Below are 12,296 nucleotides of genomic sequence, written 5' to 3'. Positions count from 1 at the left end.
TGGCGCCACCTAGCTGCCAAGTTGCATTTCGTGTAATAGATAATGGCCACACCTGATCATTCGTTTTATTATAATAGGATAGTTGTCTCTGATAGCCTCAACTGTCTACTCTGTTGGCAGCTGTACATTTTCAGTTACAGAAATGGGCAACACAACAAATGAGTATATCCTAGATCTCAGAATTGGATGTATTCTCGGCACCCATTATACTATGGATATATTAGGTAGGCAATTATTAAATGTCTGTTGAGTTTGTCAAAATGAGTTCTAATGGGGATATGTAACATGTACTAGATTTACTAAAAGGAAATTAAAGGGGAAGAGCACTGAAAATTTATGGGGGAAAGGATCAAAAATAGCAGGATGGAGGCCAACTGACAAAGTAGTTATTGTTCAGTTGTGTCTGACTCTTTGTGACCGCATAGACCATAGCACATTAACAATGTCCGTGGGGTTTTCTTGGTAAAGGTAATGGAGTGGTTTGCCATTTCTTCCTCCAGTGGATGAAAGCAAACAACAGTAAAGAAACTTGCCCAGGGTCACACAGTTAGTGTCTGAGAATGGATTTAAATTCAGGTCTTCCAGGGCAGCTAGGTGGTGCAGTGTATAGAGCTCCGGCCTTGGAGTCAGGACAACCCGAGTTCAAATCCGGCCTCAGACACTTGACACTTACTAGCTGTGTGACCCTGGGCAAGTCACTTAACCCCACTGCCTAGAAAAAAAAAATAATGAAAAGAATAAATTCAGTCTTCCTGACTCCAGGGCCAGCACTCTATCCACTGAACTACCTCGCTGCCTCTTTCTCTAAAATGAAGATAACATCTGTACCACCTAACCTTGAAGGGTGGTAAAGAGGATCAAAAGGGATAACAGACCTAGCAAAGCACTTTAACTGCTATTAAAAGCAAACAAAACAAAACTATCAGCACATATTCTACCCCTCCATGATTTTGTAGTTTTGTCCAGCTAACCAAAACTATCTGGGATTCAGCCTGGCAACTGAGTCTCCCAAAGAACAAAGGAAGGTTTTTATCAATAATAATTCATTATATCAGACAGGATAAACATACACATTAATGACAATATAAAGGTCTAAAATAATTTCTAATTATTCCTCAAAGTCTAAATACATTCCTTCCCCCAACACACAACCTTGAAAAAATTTCATAATTATAGAAGAAAATCAAACTGTATTTCAAAAGCAAACTTCAAAATTCTTAAGAAAGGCATGAGGCAATAAGAGTGAAAATAAAGAAACACTTAAGAAGAATTTTGGGAAAACTCAGAATTAGAAGGGAATGTGGCAACAGATTCTCTTCTGTTGGTGTTCAGAGAAGTTTGTCAAAGGATTTGAAATCATTGGCTGCTTACTAATTCAGAGCTGGAAGGGACTGTCATCTGCTCCAGCCCCTTCATTTTGCAGATGAGGAAACTGAATCAAGCAAGTAAGTAAGTAGCTAAATCAGGATCCAAACCCATGTCTTCCGGCTCCCAATGCAGCACCATATCTACCGTCCCAAGCTGCCTCTATAATAAGCAGCTTGATGGAGACAAATACACTTGTATGAAGAAAAATAATTTAAAATTTTTTCACTTCTATAGAAAAGAAAGAAAATATTTAACTCAGGTGCTGAGGAAAGAATTCTGAGCTCTGAGCCTGTGCTTGCAGTAAGGAAAAATGAAGTTAGGCCCCCAGGGTATTAATACTTTAGGAGCTGCTTACGTACAGTTTCCTTCAGAACGGGAGTGAAATGATAAGTATATTAAAGTCTCTCAATTTGACTGTTGACAAAATTTGAGTGGGAAGGGACCTCAGAGCTCTTCTAATAATAGGTTGAATTTATATATATTGCTTTAGGGTTTGCAAAATGGTTTACATACATTATCTCATTATCTCATATGTTACAACAACTCTGAGAGGTAATTGTCATTATTATGTTTATTATTATCATCGCTATTGTACAAACCAGGAAACTGAATCTGAGAAAGGTTAAGTGACTTGCCCAGGATCCCAAATATGCCATCTGAGGTGAGATTTGAACCCTCTGTTTCCTGACTCCAGGACTTCCTAGTGCCTTGGCAGCATCACCTGAACAACAGAATCTGGTGGCATCTAGGCTGGAGGCAAGGAGGAAAGACAGAGTCAGAGCTCCACAAGGAGTCAGCAGAAAAGCTCCATCATCCGTAAGGGAAACACCTTGAAGACACCATTAAAAGGATTTCCTAAGAGGTGTGAGTCACTCCTTTGCCACGTATGCTATTTAAGCCTTAATTCATTTTCCCCTGGACTCTATATTTGTGGGAGAGTGTTTCAAAAGAGACTTTGTTTTATACCAAATGTTGTTACTACACCACTTCAGTAAATTGTTGTTGAGTCATTTCAGATGTGTCTGACTCTTCATGACCCCATTTGAGATCTTCTTGGCAAGAATATTGGAGTGGTTTTCCATTTCCTTCTCCAGTCCATTTTACAGATGAGGAACTGAGGCAAAGAGGGTCAAGTGACTTGCCCAGGGTCACACAGCTAGTAAGTGTCTGAGGCTGGATTTGAACTCAGGAAAATGAGTCTTCCTGACTCCAAGCCCAGTGCTCTATCCATTGTACCACCTAGCTGCCCATCTTAGTAAATAACTCTTGGCTTTTCGGTCATGTCCAACTCTATCCTCCACTATCTCCCAAAGTTCATGTCCAAGTTCATGTTCATTGTTTCCATAATACTATCTGTTCATCCCATCCTCTGCTCTCCCCTTTTCCTTTTGCTATCACTCTTTTCCAATATCAGAGTCTTTTCCAATGAGTCCCATCTTCTCATTATGCAGCCAAAGTATTTAAGCTTCAGCTCCAGAATTTGACCTTCCAGTGAATAGCCTGAATTATTTTCTTCAAGTATTGACTGATATGGCCTCCTTGCTGTCCAAGAGACTCTTCTCCAGCACCACAATTCAAAAACATTGGTTCTGTGGTGCTCAGCTTTTCTTATAGTCCAACTCTCACAGCCATACATTGCTACTAGAAAAACCATAGCTTTGACTATATGGACCTTTGTCAGCAAGGTGATGTCTCTGCTTTTTTAGTATGCTGTCTAGATTTGCCATAGCTTTCCAAGGAGCAAGCATCTTTTAATTTCATGGCTGCAGTCACCGTCTGCAGTGATCTTTGAGCCCAAGAATATAAAATCTGACACTGCTTCCATTTCTTCTCCCTCTATTTGCCAGGAATTGATAGGACCAGTTGCCATGATCTTAGTTGTTTTATTTTTTTAATGTTAAGCTTCAAGCCAGCTTTTGCACTCTCCTCTTTCATTCACATCAAGAGCCTTCTTAATTTCTCTTCACTTTCTGCCATCAGAGTGGTATCAGCAACCTTAATTCTAGTTTTTGATTTGTCCAGCCTTTCACATGATGTATTCTGCATATAAATTAAACAAAATGACAATATACAGCTTTGTCATACTCCTTTTCCAATCTTAAGCCAATCAGTTGTTCCATGTTTGATTTTAACTCGCTTCTTGGCCCGAGTACAAGTTCCTCAGGAGACAAATAAGATGATCTGGTACTCCCATCTCTTTGAGGCTTGTCACCTTGTGTTGTGATCCACACAGTCAAAGGCTTGAGTGAGGTCAATGAAGTAGAAGTAGATGTTTTTTTGGAATTCCCCTGCCTTCTCCATAATCCAGTGAATGTTGGCAATTTGGTCTCTAGTTCCTCTGCTTCTTGGAAAACCAGCTTGTTCTGGTAATTCTAGGTTCACATGTTGCTGAAGCCTAGCTTGCATAATCTTAATTAAGCATAACCTGGCTGACATGTGAAATGACCACAATCATTTGGTAACTTTGAACATTCCTTGGCATTGCCCTTCTTTATGATTGGGATGTAAACTGATCTTTTCTAATCCAGTGGTCAGTGCTGAGTTTTCCAAATTTGCTGGCACATTGAGTGCAGCACTTTAACAGCATCATCTTACTAAAAGCTAATTAAGTCTGACTCACATATTAACTGATGATCATGGAAACAACCATAACTGGTGGGGATTTGTGAAAAAATACTCCCGGATCTTCTTGGGGTTGCCCCTAAACCCTAAAGAAAGTGGAGTTGGGATAAGTAGCTCCATAGCATATATTAAATTAACAAGTCTGAACGAGCCTCTAAGGGCAATGCAAGGAAACCTGAATCTAGAGATCTCCTGTAAAGTTACTGAGATTTCAAAGACTTGGTACTCATCGCTTGGGTTTTGGGGGAAGGATGAATTTTCTACTTTCATCTGACCCTGTGGTTGACCAGTGCTGAAAGGACTTGCCATCTTAGAATGACATGGCAAACTTGAAATGATTCCTGTATCTTTCTGACCCCAAAACAGTGGCAAAGAAGTGGGGTCCTGCTTCTGCTAAAAGAAAGTTTCCAGACTAGTCTCTCTGTCTGTCCAGCTGGCAAGGCTCTCCAGTGAGGGTTGGTGAAGGATAAATAAAGATAAAGCATTCTCTGTCTCTCTCTCTCAACCCATCATGTGGCACCTAATGCCTAAGGGCTACAACTAAAGGAGCTTATACATGGGTCCTTGGAAGCCCTTGCCCCTTATATTTTCTTACAACTAGGTGGCCTCCTTTCAGCCACTAAAGTGATTTTCCTAAAACACAGGTCCTAGCATGTCACAATGCCCCTCTACTCAAACTCCAGTGGCTCCTTATTGTCCCCAGGAGCAAATACAAAATGCTCTGTTGGCTTTCAAGGCTCTTCATAACCCAGCTCCCTCCTACCTTTCCAGTCTTCTTACACCTTACTTCCAGACATGGACTCTTCAATCCAGTGACACTGGCCTCCTGGCTTTCCATGATCAAGATACTCCATCGCTTGGATCAGGACATTCTCTCTGGCTGTCCCCCATGCCTGGAGCTCTCTTCTTCTGCTGCTCCAGAAGAGCAGCACCTCTCTGGCTTCCTTTAAGTCCCATCCACTTTCTACAGAAAGCCTTCCCCCACCCCTCTTAATTCCAAGGCCTTCCCTCTTAATTATTTCTTATTTATCCTAAATATAGCTTGCTTTGTTTGTATGTTTTCTCCTCTATTGTAAGTTCCTCGAGGGAAAGGACTCTGTTTTGCCTCGTTTTTTTATCCCCAGCGCTTTATACAGTGCCTGGCATGTAGTAGGTGCTTAATAAATCTTTATTGATTGATTGACTGATTGGCCTTGTGAATGTGAGAAATATGAAAGTCCTGAGACTGGAAGCTCCAGCTGACAGTAGGAGAAGTGGTTGACAGTAAGAGAAGCTTCTGTATTGGAATGGATAGCCACAGATCAGAGAATTATCGCAAGCCTGGCCTGGATTTCACCCATATAGCAAGTGTTTTTGGACATATTTCAGGCAAGCTGAAATGTAAATTGCCTGACCGGCAGTTTTATAAAATTGCTTTATGTTCTGATGTGGCTTAAATATTAACTTTGCAACTCATCCTTTAAGGGTAAGTTACTGAATCCTCTTAATTTATGCTCTGATTCTTCCATGCTTAGCATGTTTTTCTATGTAGGAATAAATTATCTGTCCCATACCTGATTCCTAGTGTATGTTGAATATCTTTTTTTATTTCTCTCTTTTGAAGGAAACCCTAGACTTGAGCCATAATTTTTATTACAATTAGCATCATCCCTATGACACCGAGGAGGGAACTTGTTAATGAACTAAGAAATATGAGAAAAAGTCTCTTCCCCTCATGGTAGTGAGCAGCTAGGTGGCGCAATGGATAGAGCAGCAGCCCTGGAGTCAGGAGGACCCAAGTTCAAATCCAACCTCATATACTCACTAGCTGTGTGACCCCTGGCACCCACCAGTAGGGGACAGCACATAATGGCAGCTAGGTGCCACAGTGGATAGATAGAATGACAGGCCTAGTTAAGACTCATCCTTCTGAGTTCAAATCTGGCCTCAGACACTTCCTAGCTGTGTGACCCTGGGCAGGTCACTTAACCTTGTTTGCCTCAGTTTCCTCATCTGTAGAAATTAGCTAGAGAATGAAATAGCAAACCACTCCAGTGTCTTTGCCAAGAAAACCCCAAATGGGTCACGAAGAGCTGGACAAGGGGGCAGTGCATCAGGGCTCATGGTAGGGAAGGGGGATGAGCAGAACACATCAGAAGAGGAAGGATGCTGGAAGAAGGCCCACCTCCATCATGGAAGTTATCAATGCCTAGAGAGGCCCCCATTGTGAATAAAGAAGTTTATTATCCTGACATGGTGACACTGGGGGAATGAATGTCTAAGTAAAAAAAAAGGAAATTGAAGGCTTGTAGGTTACTATGGCCTTCCCATTACCGCATATGTTTATCATTTTTTCCTTTTAATAAACCATTCATCTCTTACGTTGTGGCCAATGTACTAATAAGTGGCAAAGGGAGTGCCAACCCACTGTGCCCATCTGATGAATTTTTCTAGGCTTCTAGGCCTCACATCAAAAAAAAAATCAATGATTCCCTTATAAAGTCACTGAACTTGCTGCAAAAGGGACATTGCACACACATCATTTGTAAAGATCACATAGAGAATTTCAGAGCTGGAAGGAAACACAACCTACATGAATAAAAGAGTGGAGACTGGATCTTATTTATCTCTGTGTCTTCCTCAATCTGGCTCAGCACTCTTGAGTATAGCAAGTATTCAATAATATTTGTTTGAACAAATAGATGTCTCCATGCAGTTGCCTGGGTGTCTAGGAATACAACCTACATTTTTCTGGTCTGGTCTAACCTCACAAAAAAATCAGAGAAACATAGTGGAACTGCCTCAGATTTACCAGGTTCAAGTTCACGAAGACAACAGCACAAAGGCAACAACTGTCTCCTATGTTACCCATCCTGTTGGTATTAAATTCACCAGTTTCCATTAATACACCAACTTTTAAAAACTCTAAACTTAATGCAGGTGGTTAGTGGATCTTCGATCAGTTGATTACCCCCAATCCTATACCTAGGTGCACATAATAAAAGATAATGAGGTACCGATACATTAAAGTATCGACACTGTCAACATCTTTCTCTGACTGAATTGGAAGGGACAATCCCATTGTTGATAATAATAACAACAACAACAATAATAATAATAATAATTAACATTTATATAGTGCTTACTCCTTGCACGCACTGTGCTAAGCCCTTTAGAATTATCATCTCATTGGATTCTCACAACCCTGGGAGGTACATCCTATTGTTGTCCCCATTTTATAAGTGAAGAAATGGAGGCAGATGAAGGTTAAATGATTTGCCCAGGGTCACCAGGAAGACCAGCACCTCTGGTGTGAGGGCCTGCATAGCCTTTTTCAGGACTGCTCAACCACCTTTCACCCAACTCTCACCTATAGCATGAACAGCAGCCACACCCTGGTAAACCATCATGGAAGATGGGCTAAACTAGGCTGAGGGTAACCAACCGACCTCAAACCCCTCAGTGAGTTAGGGGGATATTTACCCCAAGCACATGAAGACTTCTCCTGGTGGAATGGGCAAATGAGAACAATTTGTTCCAAAGGCCACGAAGGCTGCTTAGAGCTTGGTCGGATATGGAAGACACCAAGGTCATCCACTGCATTCCACTTGTCCTGATTTTTGTCCTGTCACTGGAGTTTGATGACTCTGGAAGAGAAAGTGAAGCTAATGACTTTGTGCAACTCTATCTCACTTAAATCCAATTCACAAGCAAGTCAAGGCACTGTCTGTGAGGTCATTGGGCCTCTTCAAAAACAAAGGACAAGGGGCAGCTAGGTAGCGCAGGGGATAGAGCACCAGCCTTGGAGTCAGGAGGACCTGAGTTCAAAACTGGCCTCAGACACACTCACTAGCAGTGGGACTCTGGGCAAGTCACTTAACCCCAATTGCCTCACCAAAAAAAAACAAAAAACAAAAAACAAAAAATACACAAAGGATAAACAAGTATATGAAACTGAATTTGAATTCAGGACTTCCTGACTTCAGGCTTAACATTCTATTCACTATATCACCTAGCTGCCTCATAAAAAGGAAGCTGAAAAGGGAGTAGGGAGGGTGAGGAAAATACTGTTGGGGTCAAGGTACCGCTGGGCCAGAGGTATCAAATACACTTGCAGCCTACAACACTCCCAAATGTGGCCTGACCTAAATCAAAATGTAATTGGGAAATATTTAACAAAATAAACAAAAATACAATAAAACATAGATAATACTAATATGCAGTTTTCTAAGCTTTCTCATATTACCCACAGAGACCTTTATGTGCAACGTGGTGATGGGGGCAAGTTTTCTGTCTTCTAATATGGAATCTTTAGAAGCAGAAGCCCCAGGAGTCGGTCACAAGCCATGGATTGATTGCCCTATTCATTCTTTTAAATTTCCTCTTTCACACCTACCCTTCAGTTTCTGCTTTGTGATCGTTAGTGGGGTCTAGAGAATATATGCAAGTGTCTTTTTGTTGGTTTAAAATGAAGGCCCAGAACAAACTCTGCAGCTATATTTTGAGTCTGGGGGCTTGTAAGATGGGGCCCTGTGGGTGTTTCAGACACATGGTTTGACTTGAGAAAAGAATCCAATGAATGAAAGTTTAATAGAGTTGTTAAGTGGCTCAAAATGCGCTCCCCCTTGGAGTGTCCTGTGACTGTACTGAGTATGAGAAGCGGAAGTCCCTTAAGCATTGACTCTATTGCCTCTGCAGATAGAAACGCTGCTTCCAAATGCACGGCGTTCTGGGCCTTCTCATGCACGCGAAGTGCATCTAACATTAGTTAATGTTAGATGAGCGAAGTGAATTTTTCACTGAAGCCTTCATACTCAAATCTCAGAATAAAAAACCTGCTTTACGCTGATATGAACCTTTGTCCCAGACGACAGCAGTAACAAATCTGAAAGTGTAACTGATACTTCAATAATAAGAATTTAAAGACTTTAGGGCCAAAAATATCCAAAGTTGTCAAGCCCGGCTGGATTACCTACTCTGCCACAGGGGAAGTATCAGGAACAGACTTGGCCTGAACTCGAGAGCAATGGTTTAGACATGTGCATGGTAACATTGTCCAAGTTAAAGCTTAGGATATGGTTGATGCCAAGTATAAGTTCATATCACCTAGGCACCCTTCCCCCATACATATACACACACATATCCCAAGTTGTACAACAGATCTCCAATACATTTTTCCCCATAGATTAGTGTTAAAAGGAGTTCTTAGTTTTTTCTAGTACGATTGGCTTCAACTGTATTTAGGGCTACTTAAAACACAAACACAGTAAGAAGCAACTGGTCAAAATTGTAAAAAAAAAAAAAAAAAGTTAACTATTTTTACATGTAATTGAGAAAAAATAAACTATTAAAATTCAAAAAATTAAAAAACAAGAAGTACCTGGCTTCTCTAAGAAAATCCTAGCTAAGCTGTTCAATGACAGCAACCTTATAGGTTAGAAACGCATTTATAGGCTAGACTGGGAATCTAGCTACCCTTCATTCACTCATTCATTCAAAAAAATATATATTGACCATCTACTAAGTTCTAGGTCCTGAGACAAAGACATAATCTAGCACTCCTAAAATTTTCCAACTTTGTCTAGATCTTTACTTTGGGCTCATTACAATCTACTTTGCATCATGCTTACTTGTATGTGTAGATACATATGTAGACATGTATGTGTATATATAAATGTATGCACATATATACATGCATGATTATTTCATCCCCCCCCCCTTTTAGTGTATAAACTCTTTAAGGATAGGGACTATGCCTTCCACATAGCTGACACCTAATGAGCAGAACAACTAATAAATTCTTGATGTGTCTTAATGATTATTTCATCCTTCAAATGTGAATGAATGAATGAATGAAGGGTGATAAATTCTTTGATTTTAGCAACCCTTGAAACAAAGAAAATAAACAAAATGACCTTTGGCATAACAAATAGCCCATTGCAACATCAGAACAAAAGAAGGAAGTCATGCCTCCCCCCCTCATTGGGCAGACCAATTGGTGGCAAACAAATTCTATGGGACAGGCAAGCATGGATGAGATGAATGAGATGGGTAGGGTCTGCATCACTGAAGGAAACCCACATCGACAAGGTGATGTACTTATTTTAGTATTGAGATTATATGAGGAAAAAACCTTTCCAACAGTACTATTCAGAAGTAGAATGGGTAGCTGTGTGACCCTGGGCAAGTCACTTAACCCCAATTGCCTCACCCCTCAAAAAAAAGAAAAAACCAGAAGTAGAAAGGGCTGCCTTGGGAGATAGTGGGTTCCCCCCCTTGTTGGATGTCTTCAACTAAGACAACCATTTGGCAGGCTGTAGTAGAGGAGACACTTGTTCTAGTATGAGTTAGACTAGATGGCATCTGAGGTCTCTTTATTTATTTATTTATTTTTGGTGAGGCAGGCAGGGTTAAGTGAGTTGCCCAAGGGCGCACAGCTAGTGAGTATGTGAGACCGGATTTGAACTCAGGTCCTCCTGACTCCAAGGCCAGTGCTCTATCCACTGTACCATCTAGCTGCCTCTGAGGTCTCTTTCAACTCTGAGACGCAATAAATGGTTTAAATTACAGTGTAGCTATACATTTATTTAGCATTTTTTTCCATTTTTATTAACACTAACTACCTCATTTTAAAAAATATATAGCCATTGAGGCCAAGAGATTTCTTGCCAATATGTAAACCTAACATGAAAATTTCCTTGAACCAGAGAGACCAACCGACTACCAAAAATTTCACATGAACCTCAAATTAAGAGACTCCTCAGCAAGGTCTTTTTGCCTCCCTAGGGCGGTTTCCTCATCTTTAAAATGACTTCTAAGTTTCCTTTCTACTCTAAATACTGTGACTCTAATTTTGAATAGAAATGTTCCTCCACCACGGACCATGGTCTAGGTAAGATCTTTATTTGGTGGATAAGAGATATGGAGGGGAGCGTAGAGATTATGTCTCCCCCAGGCTACTCAGATTAGGAAGGAGAAAGTAGGGGCCAGAGAATCCACTCAATAAGCATCTATTAAATACCTTCTGTATACCAGCTAAATGCTGGACATACAAAGAAAGGTAAGAGACAGCCCTTGAGGAGCTCACAGCCTATTGGAGGAGACAACATGAAAACAATTATGTATAAACAAGCTATATACAGGATCAGATCAAATTGTGTGTGGGTGTGTATACAAACACACAGAGGATGGGAACCCCAAAAATTGGGCCTCTGGCTATCAGATTTCTGGTTAGAACCTAACATGGGTTGTGGTGGTGGTGGTTGTTGTGGTGGTTGTGTTTGTTGTTATTGAGTCATGTCCAACTCTGTGACCCCACTGTGGGGTTTTCTTGGTAAAGATACTGGAATGGTTTGCCATTTCCTTTTCCAGCTCATTTTAAAGATGAGGAAACTGAGGCAAAACAGGGTTAAGTGACTTGCCCAGAGTCACACAGCTATTAAGTATCTGAGGCTGGACTTGAACTCAGATACCTCTAACCCAAGTTCAACCTGTTCATACCATAAGGAAAAAACATGACTATATCAATTCAAGCAAAACATCAAATCCTCAGAAGGAGTGAGGCATCTTCTATGGGATCAACATAATCAGTCAATCAAGTATTAAGTGCATACCATGTGTCAGGTACTGTGGTAGGTACTGGGGACACAGGCACAAAAACAAAGCATTCCTCACAGAGAGGAACTCGTATAATGGTAAAGACTTCCACTCTAAGCAGTAGAACCAGCAATTTCTGCTTTTCTTTGCCCAGTAATCCACTTGTTTGCTTCTGTCAAAAGCAGGAAATGGAAGCTAGAGTCCAGCAAGAGAATTGAGCAGCGTTTCTGAAAGTCTTAAGTTTTCACTTCAAAATACTGGCTTGGGTAGAATTTTTATTTTCAGGTGTACTAACTAAAGTTAAGTGGAATAAAATGTATCATTTCAAACACCTCATAGCATTTTTGGTGTGGAATGTTGAATGAACTTTCCTTAGTAGGATGAGGAATTTGGACATTTCTGTTAGGCTAGAGAAGGTGTAAGCTTCCCAACCTGGGCCTGAGGAGAGGATCTGTGTAAACTGATAACTTGGGTGAGTGAGAGATAAACATTATCCCTTTAACTATCAGATAAGCTTCTACTTGTTATACCACACCTGTTCTCCTCCTTATCTGCTCAGTGGATGAGGGGAAAAGTCACTTTATGTGTATACCCTTTGATCCAGCAATACCACCACTAGGTCTGTATCCCAAAGAGATCATTAAAAAGGGAAAAGGACCCACACGTACCAAAGTATTTATAGCAGCTCTTTTTATGGTGCCAAAGAATTGGAAATTGAGAGGATGCCTATC

At 40.7% G+C, this 12,296-nt stretch overlaps 1 long non-coding RNA gene across 1 annotated transcript in view; it reads right to left on the bottom strand.

Moving 5' to 3' along the window:
- LOC114054373 overlaps positions 1 to 7,487 on the bottom strand; it is a 31,794-nt gene extending 24,307 nt beyond the window's left edge. Inside the window, exon 1 of the long non-coding RNA XR_003570471.1 lies at positions 7,453 to 7,487. This is a non-coding gene — a long non-coding RNA (uncharacterized LOC114054373). The remainder of the gene's footprint in view (positions 1 to 7,452) is intronic.
- Between the last annotated feature and the right edge of the window lie 4,809 nt (positions 7,488 to 12,296).

This window comes from Vombatus ursinus, unplaced genomic scaffold (assembly GCF_900497805.2).
Source record: "Vombatus ursinus unplaced genomic scaffold, bare-nosed wombat genome assembly UNPS02014813.1, whole genome shotgun sequence".
In the NCBI taxonomy this organism is placed as follows: Eukaryota; Metazoa; Chordata; class Mammalia; order Diprotodontia; family Vombatidae; genus Vombatus; species Vombatus ursinus.
Note: the sequence above shows the minus strand (reverse complement) of the source record. Positions and strands in the feature narration are given on the sequence as shown.